This window comes from Pantherophis guttatus, chromosome 17, assembly GCF_059756535.1.
Source record: "Pantherophis guttatus breed Tessera chromosome 17, ASM5975653v1, whole genome shotgun sequence".
NCBI classification, from domain to species: Eukaryota; Metazoa; Chordata; class Lepidosauria; order Squamata; family Colubridae; genus Pantherophis; species Pantherophis guttatus.
The window spans coordinates 5,357,501-5,372,809 of NC_142079.1; the positions used below are offsets into that span (position 1 = coordinate 5,357,501).

General features: G+C 46.0%; 1 protein-coding gene and 1 long non-coding RNA gene across 3 annotated transcripts in view; one reads left to right on the forward strand and one right to left on the reverse strand.

Moving 5' to 3' along the window:
- The window catches only part of RBM19 (RNA binding motif protein 19), a 143,414-nt gene that overhangs the window by 41,385 nt on the left and 86,720 nt on the right, over nt 1–15,309 (reverse strand). The window lies entirely within an intron of this gene.
- LOC117658145 (uncharacterized) lies at nt 7,977–9,415 on the forward strand. The gene is made up of 2 exons (XR_004589237.3): nt 7,977–8,090; nt 9,336–9,415. It is a non-coding gene; the product is annotated as an uncharacterized LOC117658145 (long non-coding RNA).

Below are 15,309 nucleotides of genomic sequence, written 5' to 3' on the forward strand. Positions count from 1 at the left end.
AATAGATAGATAGATAGATAGATAGATAGATAGATAGATAGATAGATAGATAGATAGATAGATACCCTGTTTCTCCGAAAATAAGACCCAACCAGAAAATAAATCCTAGCATGAATTTTCAGGATGCTCGTAATATAAGCCCTACCCCCAAAATAAGCTCCAGTTAAGATTGTCAGCCAGATAGGTGCATTTAGTATCGTATTTCCCCCAAAATAAGACCTAACCAGAAAATAAGCTGTAGTGCATCTTTTGGAGCAAAAATTAATATAAGATCAGATCTTATTTTCAGGGAAACAAGGGTATAGAAATAGATAGATAGATAGAAGATAGATAGATAGATAGATAGATAGATAGATAGATAGATAGATAGATAGAGATAGAAAGATAGATAAATTAGATATATATAGATACATATATAGATATAGTTCTTTTGAGAGCGGGCATCATGTGTGCCAACGTGTTCACAGAAAAAAGGTGACCATAAACTGCTTTATCATGACTTGAGAAGGTCACACTTGCAATATTGCATCTAATTTTGGTCACCACGATGTAAAAAAGATGTGCAGAGAAGAGCAACAAAGATAATTAGGGGACTGGAGGATAAAGCATATGAAGAACGATTTCCAAGAATTGGGTATGTCTAGTCTGATGAAAAGAAGGATTAGGGGAGACATGATAGCAGCCTTCCAATATCTCAGGGGCTGCCCCAAAGAAGAGGGAGTCAAGCTGTTCTCCAAAGCACCTGAAGGCAGGACAAGAAGCAACGGGTGGAAACTCATCAAGGAGAGAAGCAACTTTGAACCAAGGAGGGATTTCCTGACATTTGCTTCCAGAAGTTGTGAGTGCTCCATCACTGGAGGATTTTAAGAAGGGACTGGACAACAATTTGTCTAAAATTGAAATAGGGTCTCCTGCTTCAGCAAGGGTTGGACTAGAAGACCTCTAAGGTCCCTTCCAACTGTGTTATTCTGCCTTTCCTCTCCCTCCCTCCGCCACCCCTAGCCCAGCCTTGCCAAGTTCACAACTCCCACCCCTCCCAAAGCCATAAGTGACTTGTCAGCAAAACCCACAACTCCGTGCCTGCTCCTTTCCACCATTGGGGGAGACGGCAGAAGGGGAAGGGGAGGGGGAGTGCCACCAGATCAATACCAAACGCAGGAGGCTGACACGGAGTCTCATTAGGGACCGGTTTCCATCTCCTAGTTCTTTGGCAGCCTTCACATTATCCCATAAAATTTATTTACTATTTCATGAATACGTAAGCAGCGGGCAAATGCTGGCTTTTTATATATTTACACTGTATATATTTCAAGGGAGAGCGCTCTCTCTCTCTCTCTCTCTCTCTCTCAGGCAGAGGAGAGGAAGGGTGCAGGGAAAGGAAGCAGAAGGAGAGAATGGCTGTGAGGAGAAAAGGAGAGATGGATAGATGGCTGGATAGATGGATAGATAGATAGAGACAGATGATAGACAGATAGATAGAAAGATAGATGATAGACAGACAGACAAAAATAGACAGATGATAGATAGACAGACAGACAAAAAATAGACAGATGATAGAAAGACAGACAGACAGAAAAATAGACAGATGATAGATAGACAGACAGACAAAAAATAGACAGATGATAGACAGACAGACAGAAAAATAGATAGATGATAGACAGACAGACAAAAAATAGACAGACAGACAGACAGACAGAAAAATAAACAGACGATAGATAGACAGATGATAGATAGATAGATGACAGATAGACACCAACAGAAAAATAGACAGATGATAGATAGACAGACGAGATAGATAAATGATAGATAGACAGAAAAATAGATAGATGATAGATAGATACACACAGACAGAAAAATAGACAGATGATAGATAGATAGATAGATAGATAGTAGAAAGACAGACAGAAAAATAGACAATGATAGACAGACAGAAAAAGACAGATGATAGATAGATAGACAGATAGAAAAATAGACAAATGATAGATGATAGACAGAGAGAAAAATAGACAGATGATAGACAGATAGCTAGACAGACAGACAGAAAAATAGACAGATGATAGATAGATAGATGATAGACAGACAGACAGAAAAAGACAATGATAGATAGATAGATAGATGAATGATATACAGACAGATGATAGATAGATAGATAGATAGATAGATAGATAGATAGATAGATAGATAGATAGACAGACACAGACAGAAAAATAGACAGATGATAGATAGGCAGATGATTGACAGACAGACAGAAAAAGACAATGATAGATAGATAGATGAATGATAGACAGACAGACAGACAGATGATAGATAGCTAGATAGATGATAGATACAGACAGAAAAATAGACAGATGATAGACAGAGCCTTAGTACTACAGTGGTTTAAAGCACCCTGTTATTAACACAGCTGCCTGCAATTTACTGCTGGTTCGAATCTCTCCAAGGCTCAAGGTTGACTCAGCCTTCCATCCTTTCTAAGGTAGGTGAAATGAGGACCCAGTTTGTGGGGGCAATAAGCTGACTTTGTATAAATATACAAAAGTATGAAGGCTATTGCTTAACGCACTGTAAGCCGCCCTGAGTCTCCGGAGAAGGGCGGCATATAAATCAAATTAAAAAAAAAAAAAAAAAAAAAAGACAGATAGTTAGACAGACAGATAGAAAAATAAATGATAGAGAGAAGGAGAGGGAGAGAAAGAGAAAGAACGAGAATGAGAGATAGGGGGGTTGTAGATCAGTGAAGAAGATCCCTGATCTAGCTCCTTTGACCTAGCTTCCTTCTGGGAGTTGAAGTCTCCACAATTAGACTTCGCCCAGAAGTTTTAATCATCCTCCATGTTGATTCAGAAGAAATCAAGCTTCCTTTCATCTGGCACCCTTCTTATTCTGCAGGCCTCTGGGTACCGTACATCCTTCACGCTGTTCAAGAGGGACAGAGAGATGACCTTGGAGAAGAGACCATTAGCAAAACGTGAGCCAAGGCTGGAGCAGACAAGACACCGTGAGAAAAAAAAACAACAACAAAAAACTCAAAAATATAAGCTCTGTTTTCATTTCTCTTTGCAAGAGAGAAAAGAAAGGGAAATGTAGCCGGGTTTTTTCAAGATCGACGTTAGTCCCTCAAGTAGGCTAGGTCAGGAAACAAGACATCAAAACACATTCTAGAAGTCCTCTTCATTGATAGAGGTTATGCTAACAGATCCTTCAAAGCTGGGCTGTGTTTCATCCTTCCTTTTTACACCAGCAAGAGTCAAGCCTTCTCCAAGGTTATCTCGGCGCTCTAAACACACCTGGGTAACTGCTTCCTTACGGCTAATGGTAAGGCCCACCTCTGCTCATGAGTAATAATACACTTATCTCCTTGGCCTTTTCTTTTCCGGAGGCAACTGAGCGAGAACCGTCACCGTAATCTCCTACAGCATTGGAAGTTAATTAGATATGGTGCCGTTGTAGGTAAACAAAAGGAGGACTTGATAAGAGGATAGGAACAGGGGGCTCCTGTCCACCAAGGGGGCAAGGAACAATGGATGGAAACTGACCAAGGAGAGGTTCAACCTGGAAAGAAGGAGAAACTTTCTGGCCGTCAGAACCATCAACCGATGGAACAGAAGTTGCCTTCGGAAGTGGGATACGGGTAGGGAACAGTACATATTAAACCAGCTCCCCCCCCTCCTCAAAATCAAACTGGACGCATTTAAGAATGAATGGAATTGACTAGAGCGAATTCTCTTAACCGTTCAAGCCAGGTTATAAGAAAGTGCCAACGGGACCGTGGAAAGGAACATTCTTTTGGCCAGTCTGGCTTGATTGATGAGCTGGCAATCCAAATTATAAATCTTTTCCAGAGTTTTTACGGATTAACAGAGTTGGAAGGGACCTTGTAGGTCATCTAGTCCAACCCCCCACCCAAGCAGGAGACCCTACACCATTTCTGACAGATGGCAGTCCAGTCTCTTCTTGAAAGCTTCCAGGGATGAAGCTCCCACAACTTCGGAAGGCAACTTCTGTTCCACAGGTTGATTGTTCTCGCTGTCAGAAAATTCCTCCTTATTTCCAGGTGGAATCTCTCCTTGATCAGTTTCCATCCATTATTCCTTGTCTGGCCTTCGGGTGCTTTGGAAAATAGCTTGGCCCCCTCCTCTCTGTGGCAGCCCCTCAAATATTGGAAGACGGCTATCCTGTCTTCCTTGGTCCTTCTCTTCACTAGACTAGCCATGCCCAGTTCCTGCAACTGTTCATCGTATGTTTCATCCTCCAGCTCCCTAATTTATTTATTTATTTATTTATTTATTTGATTTGATTTCTATACCGCCCTACTCCCGAAGGAATCATCCTGGTTGCTCTTCTCTGCACCATTTCCAGAATTTTTTTATAGTATGTTATAACCTTTTTTGGCTTCTGCGTCCCCTGCATAGTCGCTGCTCTGGATGAATAGGCTAACTATCCAGATCAAAATGAATTGTGAACTCGACAGAGAGCTGGGCAGACTTCTATATTGTCTGTAAAGGTAAAGGTTCCCCTCGCACATATGTGCTAGTCGTTCCCGACTCTAGGGGGCGGTGCTCATCTCTGTTTCAAAGCCGAAGAGCCAGCGCTGTCCGAAGACGTCACTGTGGTCATGTGGCCACAACGCCAAAGGCGCACAAAAAAGCTGTTGCCTTCCCACCAAAGGTGGTCCCTATTTTTCTACTTGCATTTTTTACGTGCTTTCGAACTGCTAGGTTGGCAGAAGCTGGGACAAGTAACAGGAGCTCACCCCGTTACGCGGCATTAGGGATTCGAACTGCTGGACTGCTGACCTGACCGATCGACAAACTCAGCGTCTTAGCCCCTGAGCCACCACTGTCTATACAAGCAGTTAAAAACCAGAATTAAGAAATTTTAAGAATTTAGAACCGTAGAATTAAGATAAAAGGCAGAAGAGAGGCTTCGGGGTGCTAAGCGGCCCTGTGGTTGGGTTCTCCTCTGTGGAGCTCAGGTAAATCGGCACCTGCTCGACTCAGGTGTTCACTTGTTACCTTTGAAATGGGGGCAGGAAATAAATCTCTTAGAAAAAAAAGGAAAAATAAATATTTGGGCACGCTGGGAACGGAGAGGCGGCTGGAAGTTTGTCAGCAGGCAAGCGCTGCCTTCCTCCAAAGATACACCTGCTTATCTTACCTTTCTTATCTTACCCAGAGCACCACAAAACACCCATCTGCGCTCTCTCCCAAGGTTGGAAGGAGACAACTTGCCACAGCCAATTTCCCACGGTCAATTCCCCACGTCCAACTCACAAATCTGATCACCAAACTTAACAAATTTTGTAAGAAGCTGTGGCCTTCCTGGCTCTCGCGTAACAGGAGAACAATTCAAAAAAAGAAAAAAGAAAAGAAGAGCTGCCCAAAGAATTAAGGACCTAGAAGCACAAAATGACATAGCTATTCTTAGTAAGGTGGGTAACTTGAAATGACTGAGCAAATACAAATATATTTTTCTTCCCCCCCCCAATTTTTAAAAATTTTATACACAAACAAACACACAATACATAATCAGTCGTTCCTGACTCTAGGGAGCGATGCTTATCTCCGTTTCAAAGCCGGGGAGCCAGCGCTGTCCGAAGACGTATCCGTGGTCACGTGGCCGGCATGACTCAACGCCAAAGGCGCACGGAATGCTGTTACCTTCCCACCAAAGGTGGTCCCTATTTTTCTACTTGCATTTTTTACCTGCTTTCGAACTGCTAGGTTGGCAGAAGCTGGGAGAAGTCACGGGAGCTCACCCCGTCACGCGGCACCAGGGATTCGAACCGCTGAACTGCCGACTTTTCGATCGACAAGCTCAGCGTCTTAGTCACTCAGCCACCGGATCCCTTATATTAAAAAAATAGCACTGACATGTTGCATGGATGCAAGGAAGCTCAGTTGCAATAAACCAAGACCCTTAGCTCTTCGCTTGCCAGCTCCGGAATATTTACTCCAGCGCTAATGCAGTTTGCGTCAGGGTGCACGGCTGTTAAACAGTCTTCCCGCAGCCTGAAGTCCGGGCGGGCCCAGCAGGCTGCAACCCGGCACCTGCGACACATTTGCAGTTTTATCAAGTGTCCAATTAAAAGACACTCACGCCGAAGGGGAAAAAAAAAAAACCCAGCTGTGTCCGGAGAGAGTGGAACGGTGGGCTTGTCCAGAATTGTTTCTCACGCTCTCTCAGCACCGTACAATTTTCCCGCTTCCTATCCCAAGAGCATCTCTTCCTTTGGACCGGTTTTCGGCAAATTTGACGTCTTGAGATGATCGACAGGCACTGAAGAGAAGAGGGCCCCCACTTTTGAGTGGCCCCGAGTTGTGTTTCATTACTTTGTCTAAAGTTATCTACTCGCTAGGATAGGAGAATGAGAGCGGATGTTAACACTCCCTTCTAGCACTGATGAAGTTACCTAGTGGGGTAATGAAATGTCTGCAAGAAAACAACCAAGCTCAGAGAGCACCAAGGACCCCATAGTCATTCTCCTCCCCTTCTATCCTGAAACCCCCCCTCCTCAGATAAAGAAATATCTGACACCCCAAGGATACACATATAGGACCACTATAGTTTAGCTGTGGAAAGAATCAGTTCAGCATTTGCAATTTAGATGCTTTTTACACATGAAATGCCCTTAGGAATCAAAATAGGAAGGAAGGAAGGAAGGAAGGAAGGAAGGAAGGAAGGAAGGAAGGAAGGAAGGAAGGAAGGAAGGAAGGAAGGAAGGAAAGAGAGACAGGAAGGAAGACAGGGAGGGAAGAAGGAAAGAGGAGGGAGGGAGGAGAAGTAGGGAAGGAAGAAAGAAAAGGAGAGGGAGGAAGAAAAGAGAGACAGGAAGGAAGGGAAGGAGAAAGGAAGGAAGGAAGAAAAGGAGAGGGAAGGAGGGAGAAAAGAGACAGGAAGGAAGGAAGAAAGGAAGGAAGGAAGGAGGGAGAGGGAGGAAGAGAGGGAGGGAAGAAGGAAAGAGGAGGGAGGGAGGAGAGGTAGAAAGGAAGGAAGAAAGAAAAGAAGGAGAGGGAGGGAGGAAGAAAAGAGAGAGGAAGAAAGGGAAGGAGAAAGAAAGGAAGAAAAGGAGAGGGAAGGAGGGAGAAAAGAGAGACAGGAAGGAAGGAAGGAAGGAAGGAGGGAGAGGGAGGAAGAAAAGAGAGACAGGAAGGGAGGGAGGAAGGGAGGAAAGAGGAGGGAGGGTGAAGAGGTAGGAAGGAAAGAAAATAGGAAGGAAGGAGGGAGGGAGGGAGAAAAGAGACAGGAAGGGAGGGAGGGAGGAAGGAAAGAGGAGGGAGGGAGAAGAGGTAGGAAGGAAAGAAAATAGGAAGGAAGGAAGGAAGGAAGGAAGGAGAGGGAGGGACGGAGGCAAGTAGGAAAAGGAAAGCAAACATTTGACCCCAAATCCCCAAATCTAGTGGGGTTGACAGCAGGCCACCAGATCCCAAAAAGTCAAGATGGCCCTGGTGATGGCATGGGGGGGTGGGAGGCTTTGCCCCCTCCTCCATCCACGGCTGGCATTTTGACTTCCCCATTGCAGCCCCAACCCACCCCCTCATCTCAGGGGGAAATGTCCTCCCCCACCACCCCACCCAAACCACCACCGGGCGGGGCGGGGATGGAGAGGTTCTTGTAAAAGTGACAGGATGGCGAGGACGAAAGTAATCAACGCCCCCGCTGACCTTTCTTCCCCCCCCCATTTTTTTCCCCTCCAACGTTATACATGCCCGGGCTAATACACTTGAGCCCAGCTGCCTGGCAGCTGACCCCTCCCCAGGCCCCCTTGCTGACAAAAGGCCTATCTTCTCTCCACCTAAATGATTTAAATTCTAATCAAACATCATTTATAGTGCATCTCGCCCGGCCCCGTCTCCTGGGAACGGTTCCCACGTGAGCCGTTGCCAAGGCAACCAGGGGGGTCTCATTTCAGAAATGTCAGATTGCGTTATTGTCTTCACACTTCTCTTGATAACCTGGTCTCTCTCTCTCTCTCTCTCTCTCTCTCTCTTTTTTTTTCTTCCCCCACCCCTCCTTCCTTCCCTCCTTCGTCTAACCGGTTTTCCGCTCCCTTCCCATCCTTCCATCCCAGGAGGAAAATGACCAGCTGGGTGAGATGACCTGCTTCCTTTCCTCCACTCTGTCTCTGTTGTCGCCATCCTTTTACACACCAGTGTGCGATGCACACACACACACACACACAAACACACAAGGTCTCCGGGTCCACCCCTGTTGCTGACACAGCCCCCTCCCATCCTGCTTTTTTTGGGGGGGGGGCTGGAATTGTGTGTGTGTGTCTGGTGGTGGTCATTTCATTTCCCTCGGTATGAAAATGAGACTTTTTTTGGCCTGTGATGAAAGAGACACTCAGTTTGTTTCGGACAAATCTCTCTCCGGGACCGGGGCTGTTAGGAGATGGCTAGTTTTTTTTTTTTGGGGGGGGGGGCGATGGAGTCTGTCTGTTGCATCCCACCCTCCTCCATTTTGGAGATGAGACCTTGGGAGAAGAGGGGGCTTGGAGCAGGAAAGGCTGCAGGCGATTTATTTCTCGAAATGCCGAGATGCAGGAAGGAAATTATTCTTTTTTTTAAGAAAAAAAAAAAGACTAGTCATAGAAAATGGAATTCTTCCTTTGCAGTAAAGGCCAAAGTGTTGTGTGGGACCTGGAGAGGATTTTTTCCCCCCGTCTCTCAAGGTCCCCTTTGCAACTATATGGTTAGCCCCACTTTTTGAAGTCGGCTTCATGTAATTTTGGACAACAAATGATATTTAATTTCCTCCAATAATCCTTCCTCCCTCCCTCTTCTTCCTCTGTCCTTCTTCCTTTCACCTTCCTTCCTTTCCTCCCTACCTTCCTCCATCCCTCTTTCTTCCTCTGTCCTTCTTCCTTTCACCTTCCTTCCTTTCCTCCCTACCTTCCTCCATCCCTCTTTCTTCCTCTGTCCTTCTTCCTTTCACCTTCCTTCCTTTCCTCCCTACCTTCCTCCATCCCTCTTTCTTCCTCTGTCCTTCTTCCTTTCACCTTCCTTCCTTTCCTCCCTACCTTCCTCCATCCCTCTTTCTTCCTTTGTCCCTTTCTTCCTTTCACCTTCCTTCCTTTTCTCCCTACCTTCCTTCATCCCTTTCTTCCTTTCTCCTTCACTCACTCACTCACTCACTCACTCACTCACTCTCCCTTAAATTAAACTCAGCTTTCAATGTCTTTATGAACATGTTCAGTTGGGTTTTTTTCCTAGCACCTGTCAGAAACAATTTCCTCATTGCCTTTTTCTAAGATATTTTTCCAGCTAATCCACCTGGCAGGAATTTCCTTGTGGTCTCCCATCTAAAACTAACCAGGTATATGGCTTCTTTAGGAGCTGACTGGCGGTGAATGAAATGTCGAAACACAGAACGAGGCAGCAAGTTAACTCAAAGGTGGTTTTTCAAAAGGCAAGTGGAAGAAGAAGAAGAGGAGGAGGAGGAGGAGGAGAAAAAGGAGGAGGAGGAGGGGAAGAAGAAGAAGAAGAGGGGGAGGAAGAGGAGAAGAAAAAGAGGAGGAGGGGAGAAGAAGAAGAAGAGGGGAGGAGGAGGAGAAGAAGAAGAAGAGGGGGAGAAGGAGGAGAAGAAGTAGGGGAGGTGAAGGAGGAGGACGAGGAGAAGAAGAAAAAGAGGGGAATAGGAGGAGGAGGAGGAGAAGACAATGAGGGGGAGCAGGAGGAGGAGGAGAAGAAGAAGACGAAGAAGGCGGGAAGAGGAGGAGAAGAAGGAGAAGGGGAGGAGGAGAAGAAGAAGAAGAGGGGGAGGAGGAGAAGACGATGATGAGGGGGAGGAGGAGGAGGAGGAGGAGGAGAAGAAGAAGAAGAAGAAGAAGAAGAAGAAGAAGAAGAAGAAGAAGAAGAAGAAGAGGGGGAATGAGGAGGAGAGGAAGGAGGAGGAGGAGGAGGGGAAGAAGAAGAAGAAGAGGGGGAGGAGAAGAAGAAGAGTGGGAGGAGGAGGAGAAGAAGGAGGAGGAGGAAGAGGAGAAGAAAAAGAGGAGGGGGAGAAGAAGAAGAAGAAGAGGGGGAGAAGGAGGAGAAGTAGGGGAGGTGAAGGAGGAGGACGAGGAGAAGAAGAAAAAGAGGGGGGAATAGGAGGAGGAGGAGGAAAAGACAATGAGGGGGAGCAGGAGGAGGAGGAGAAGAAGATGAAGAAGGCGGGAGGAGGAGGAGAAGAAGGAGAAGGGGAGGAGGAGGAGGAGGAGAAGAAGAAGCGGGGGAGGAGGAGAAGAAGACGATGATGAGGGGGAGGAGGAGGAGGAGGAGGAGGAGGAGGAGGAGAAGAAGAAGAAGAAGAAGAAGAGGAAGAAGAGGAAGGGGAATGAGGAGGAGGAGGAGGAGGAGGAGGAGGAGGAGGAGAAGAAGAAGAAGAAGAAGAAGAAGAAGAAGAAGAAGAAGAAGAAGAAGAAGAAGAAGAAGAAGAAGAAGAAGAAGAAGAAGAAGAAGAAGAAGGGGAGGGGAAGGAGGAGGAGGAGATTATTGTTTCTGGCCAGAACTGATGAAGCTTCTTGGATGAGAAGCAAAACATCTTCTTCTTTTTCTTCCCCAAGGGAAAAAAAAAATCCAGTTTTTTTTTGAGGCAACTATGACCCGGATGACTGAGCATCTCCACATACATTTAGAGAAATGTTGACTGCATCTCAAGAGCCAAGGTCATTGATGGTCCAACAAGCCAACGAGGTGATAACAAAGCTTTCAAGTGTTCGACTGTTTGCAACAGATAAGCACGGCCTGAAAAGAATCCATTAAAGCTCAATTCATCCGATTCATGTTTCACCAACAGAATATAAAGAAAGGAAAAATGGGGCCTATTTCTCATGCGTGGTTATACATACAGACACATTCCTAAGGGGGCTTTCCCTTGGTTTTCCTATAAAGAATCATTATTGATGGGGAGCAGGGAAAGAACCAAGACCTTTTATTTAATTAAATGCAAAAACAAAGCGAGAAACTCCAAAATTATTCTCTCTCCAAACAGAGGCATCTGCAATCCCTCCCCACAAAAACGGCATTGTTGACTTCAATCAAGACTGCCATTTTGACCTTTTTTTAAAAAAAAAAAACACCCTGGGCAGCCCTGTTTTGACCGAGGAATTTAAATCAGATATTTTAATTTATCTTTAAACATTAAGGACATTTAATTCGATTTAAAAAAAAAATAAAAATAAAATAGGTGTAAATAACCTGCGGTTCGATTCACAGTCCAAGGGGTGGAAACTTTTAATAATTCAACCCCTAACCGATGATTAAAAGTAGCATCTGAGAAAATATAAGCCGTTCAAGCAGGACGGTTTTCTGTAAAATTAGGGCGTTTTGGTCTGATAAATTCAATATTTCCAGATTTTGAGGAAGCCCTTTAGGTATCGCTCCGAGGGCTCCAATATTCAAGATGCTCCTGAATTCATCTGATGGCACAGAATGTTGAGTGTGTTAGATTCAGCAAGCTTTTTACGGAATATAGAATAACAGAGTTGGGAGGGACCTTGGAGGTCTTCTAGTCCAACCCCATGATTGAGCAGGAAACTCTATACCTATGCCATTCTGTCCAGTCTCTTCATGACCACCTCCAGTGATGGAGCCCTCACAACTTCTCTACTTGGAGTTTGAGTCAACAGCATCACGAAGAACAAAATATTCTGAGTTCAGAATAGCTGAGTTGGGAGGGACCTTGGAGGTCTTCTAGTCCAACCCCATGATTGAGCAGGAAACCCTATACCTATGCCATTCTGTCCAGTCTCTTCATGACCACCTCCGGTGATGGAGCCCTCACAACTTCTCTACTTGGAGTTTGAGTCAACAGCATCACGAAGAACAAAATATTCTGAGTTCAGAATAGCTGAGTTGGGAGGGACCTCGGAGGTCTTCTGGTCCAACCCCCCTAATCAACAGGAGACCTTATACCCAGGGGTGGGCTTCAAAAATTTTAGCAAGGGGTTCTCTGCCTGGTTGCTGGGTGGGTGTGGCCACGGTGGGCGTGGCCTAGTTGGCCTCCTGCACCACGATGGGACGTTTTTGCCCTTCCCGAGCTCCAGAGGCTTTTCTTGAACCTCCGGGAGGGTGAAAACAGCCTCCCCAGGCTCCGGAGGCCCCCTGGGGGCCAGAAACAGGCCCATTTTCCGGCCTTCCTGAACTTCCGGTAGGCCCGTTTTTCACCCTCCCCAAGACTCCGCACATACCTGCATCCAAAACGGGCCGCGTGGGGACTCCTGGGAGGGGCAGGGTGGGCAGGGTGAGGTGGGGCCAGCCAGGAATGGGATTTGGGGGTTCTCTGAACTGCACAGAATCTTAGCTAGAGGTTCTCCCGAACTCCTGCGAACCCCCAGCAACCTACCCCTGCTTATACCGTTCTGGACAAATGGTTGTTCAGTCTCTTCTTAAAAACCTCCAATGTTGGAGAACTTCTGGAGTCAAACCTTTGCACTGATTTAATTGTTTTGTTTTGTTTTAATTTGATTTATATGCCGCCCTTCTCCGGAGACTCAGGGCGGCTTACAATGCGCTAAGCAACAACCTTCATCCTTTTTGTATATTTATACAAAGTCAGCTTATTGCTCCCACAATCTGGGTCCTCATTTCACCTACCTTAGAAAGGATGGAAGGCTGAGTCAACCTTGAGCCTTGGCGAGATTCGAACTTACAGTAATTGCAGACAGCTGGTGTTAATCACAATGCTATCAGTCTGCTGAGCCACCAGGCCCGTGTGTTCCCGTCAGGAATTGTTCCGTCAGGAAGGTTCTCCTTAATTCCTTAGTTTAGTTAGTTTATTTGATTTATATCTTGCTTCTCTCCTTGATGAGTTTCCATCCGTTGCTTCTTGTCCTGCCTTCAGGTGCTTTGGAGAAAAGGTTGACCCCCCTCTTCTCTTTGCGGCAGCCCCTGAGATACTGGAACGCTGCTATCTTATCACCGCCGAGACCTTCTTTTAATTAAACTAGACATACCCACTTCCTGCCTGCAAGTCTACAGAGAAAACCCATCTATGTCCCATCTTCTTCAGTTAAGAACGGGATTGTCTTGTTTCTGATGGAATGTGAGCCACCCAGATGACTTTTCCCTTGCCTAGGCCCTTTCCTAGGAAAAAAAATAAAATAAATAAACCCTTCCTGGCCCAGGCAGTTAATATTTAACTGAATCAAGAGCCATAAATATGGAAAATGGGACTTTTAATTAAATAAGCAGCTTTTTAAAAGGCCCTAGGGCCAGAGTGGCTTTTGTTTAAATATGATTGATTGGACACTTCGTTCGCTTCTGCTTGTTAAAAAGCCCAAGGAGGAAGGCTGGTGGGGTCTGGTTTGCCTCCATCTGCCTGGCTGCTAATAGGGGAGAAGCTTCAAGGTGGAAAAGGGTAATTTCAAGAGGAAAGGTGAACGTCTCCCTGCTGTCCTGCTTAGCTCTTCTTGGAGGAGGAGGAGGAGGAGGAGGAGGAGGAGGAGGAGGAGGAGGAGGAGGAGGAGGAGGAGGAGGAGGAGAGCTCCGTTGAACGGGGCTTGAGGAGATGAGATGTGGCCCAGAAGATGGGGATGAATGTTCAATCAATCAATCAGTCAAATCTATGAGAACCCAGACAGTTGAGGGCAATATGCTGATTCTGTAAACCGCTTAGGAAGAGCTGTAAGAGGGTATGTAAGTCTAAGTGCTGTTGCTCTCTCATCTATGTCTGTCTGTCTACCTACCTACCTACCTACCTATCTATCTCCATCCATCCATCCATATTATCTCTCATCTCTATTATGTCTGTCCATCCATATCATCTCATCTCTATCATCTATCTATCTATCTATCTATCTATCTATCTATCTATCTATCTATCTATCTATCCTATTTATTCTATCTCTATCATCTTTTTTACTATCTACCTACTTACCTACTTACCTATATCTGTCTCCATCCATCCATCCATGTGTCCATCCATATCATATCATATCATCTCTATCATCTTTTTTATATATACTATCTATTCTATCTCTATCTTTATCTATTTATCTATTTATCTATTTATCTATTTATCTATTTATCTATTTATCTATTTATCTATCTATCTATCTATCTATCTATCTATCTATCTATCTATCTATCTATCTATCTATCTATCCATCCTCTCTCCATGAATGTTATGCAGTTTTTCTACAAGTTCCCTCTAATGTGGATCCAGCCTCTAGGATTCTAGAAACACAGACATGGGCCCTAATTGATCCCTTGTTACCCCTGGGTAACAAGACAAACGCAACTGGTTCTGAGAGCTTCATTTAAACAAGATTTCATTTTGCATCTTGAATGTATAAGTGCCGCTGGTGGCGAAGAGCCGGAGGGCCTCGTTCCAGTGGGACTGCATCATGGCCTGGAACTGGCTGACCATCTCAGTCCACTGAGCCTCCAGGTGCCGGTACCCGGCCTTGCATTCCTGCAGGTCTTCCCTCTGCTTGGAAAGCCTATGCTCCTAGTCCTCAGTGAGGTGCTTCTGCTGAGCCTCCTTCTCGGCCAGATCCAATTTGAACTGAGCTGTTTTGCCAACTCTTTCTCGTGGGGGCTGCTTAGCTCCAACAACTGCTTCCCGTTGGGACCCTAAGGAGCCCAGGCGGGCAGGCAAGGCATGGCTGGGAGGGGAGGGGCGAGTAGAGGCCGGCGAGGCGCCCCTCGACGTGAGTGACATTGAGTTGGCCACGCCCACCCAGTCACATGACCACCTAGCCACGCCCACCCAGTCGGTCATTAGGCAGATCATATTAGTGGTCCGCGGGATTTAAAATTACGAATTGAGTGGCCCCTGAGGTCCAAAAGGTTGGTGACCCCTGACACAGACCATGCATTCCTTTGGAGCAGGCCAAGTTTTCAAATTAGGTGCTTTTAGCCAGCAAAAAAAAAAAAAAAAAGAAAGAAAAGAGACCCTCCAAGCTATTGTGGGGAAGGGGAGCTGGCTGCATTTCTACACAAAGCCCAACCCCGACGAAGCCCAGAGACCTGTTCTCGACACAATTCCCTTCACCTTCCCCATAATTCCTCCTTCCCCTTTGCTGCAAAGGCTACTTATCATCCTGCAGGACCAGCCACTCGCCCCGTTGCCATGGCAGCCACGGTGGCCTCAACGAAGGTCCTCGTGAGTGATGGAGCAAGCAGGCGCCCCCAAGGCTCTTTCCATAAAGCTGGGGAGATGGCACGAGGGGGGCAGTGACGGGCAGTTGTAAATTGCCCTCGGAGTCGGCGTGCGGAGATGAAGCACAGCCCGGGCTTTTCAGACAAAGGAGGAGGTGGGGAGGGGGAGAGAGAGAGAGAGAGATGGCTGAGGAAATATCACAGGTTGCTTCGGCCCGTTGAT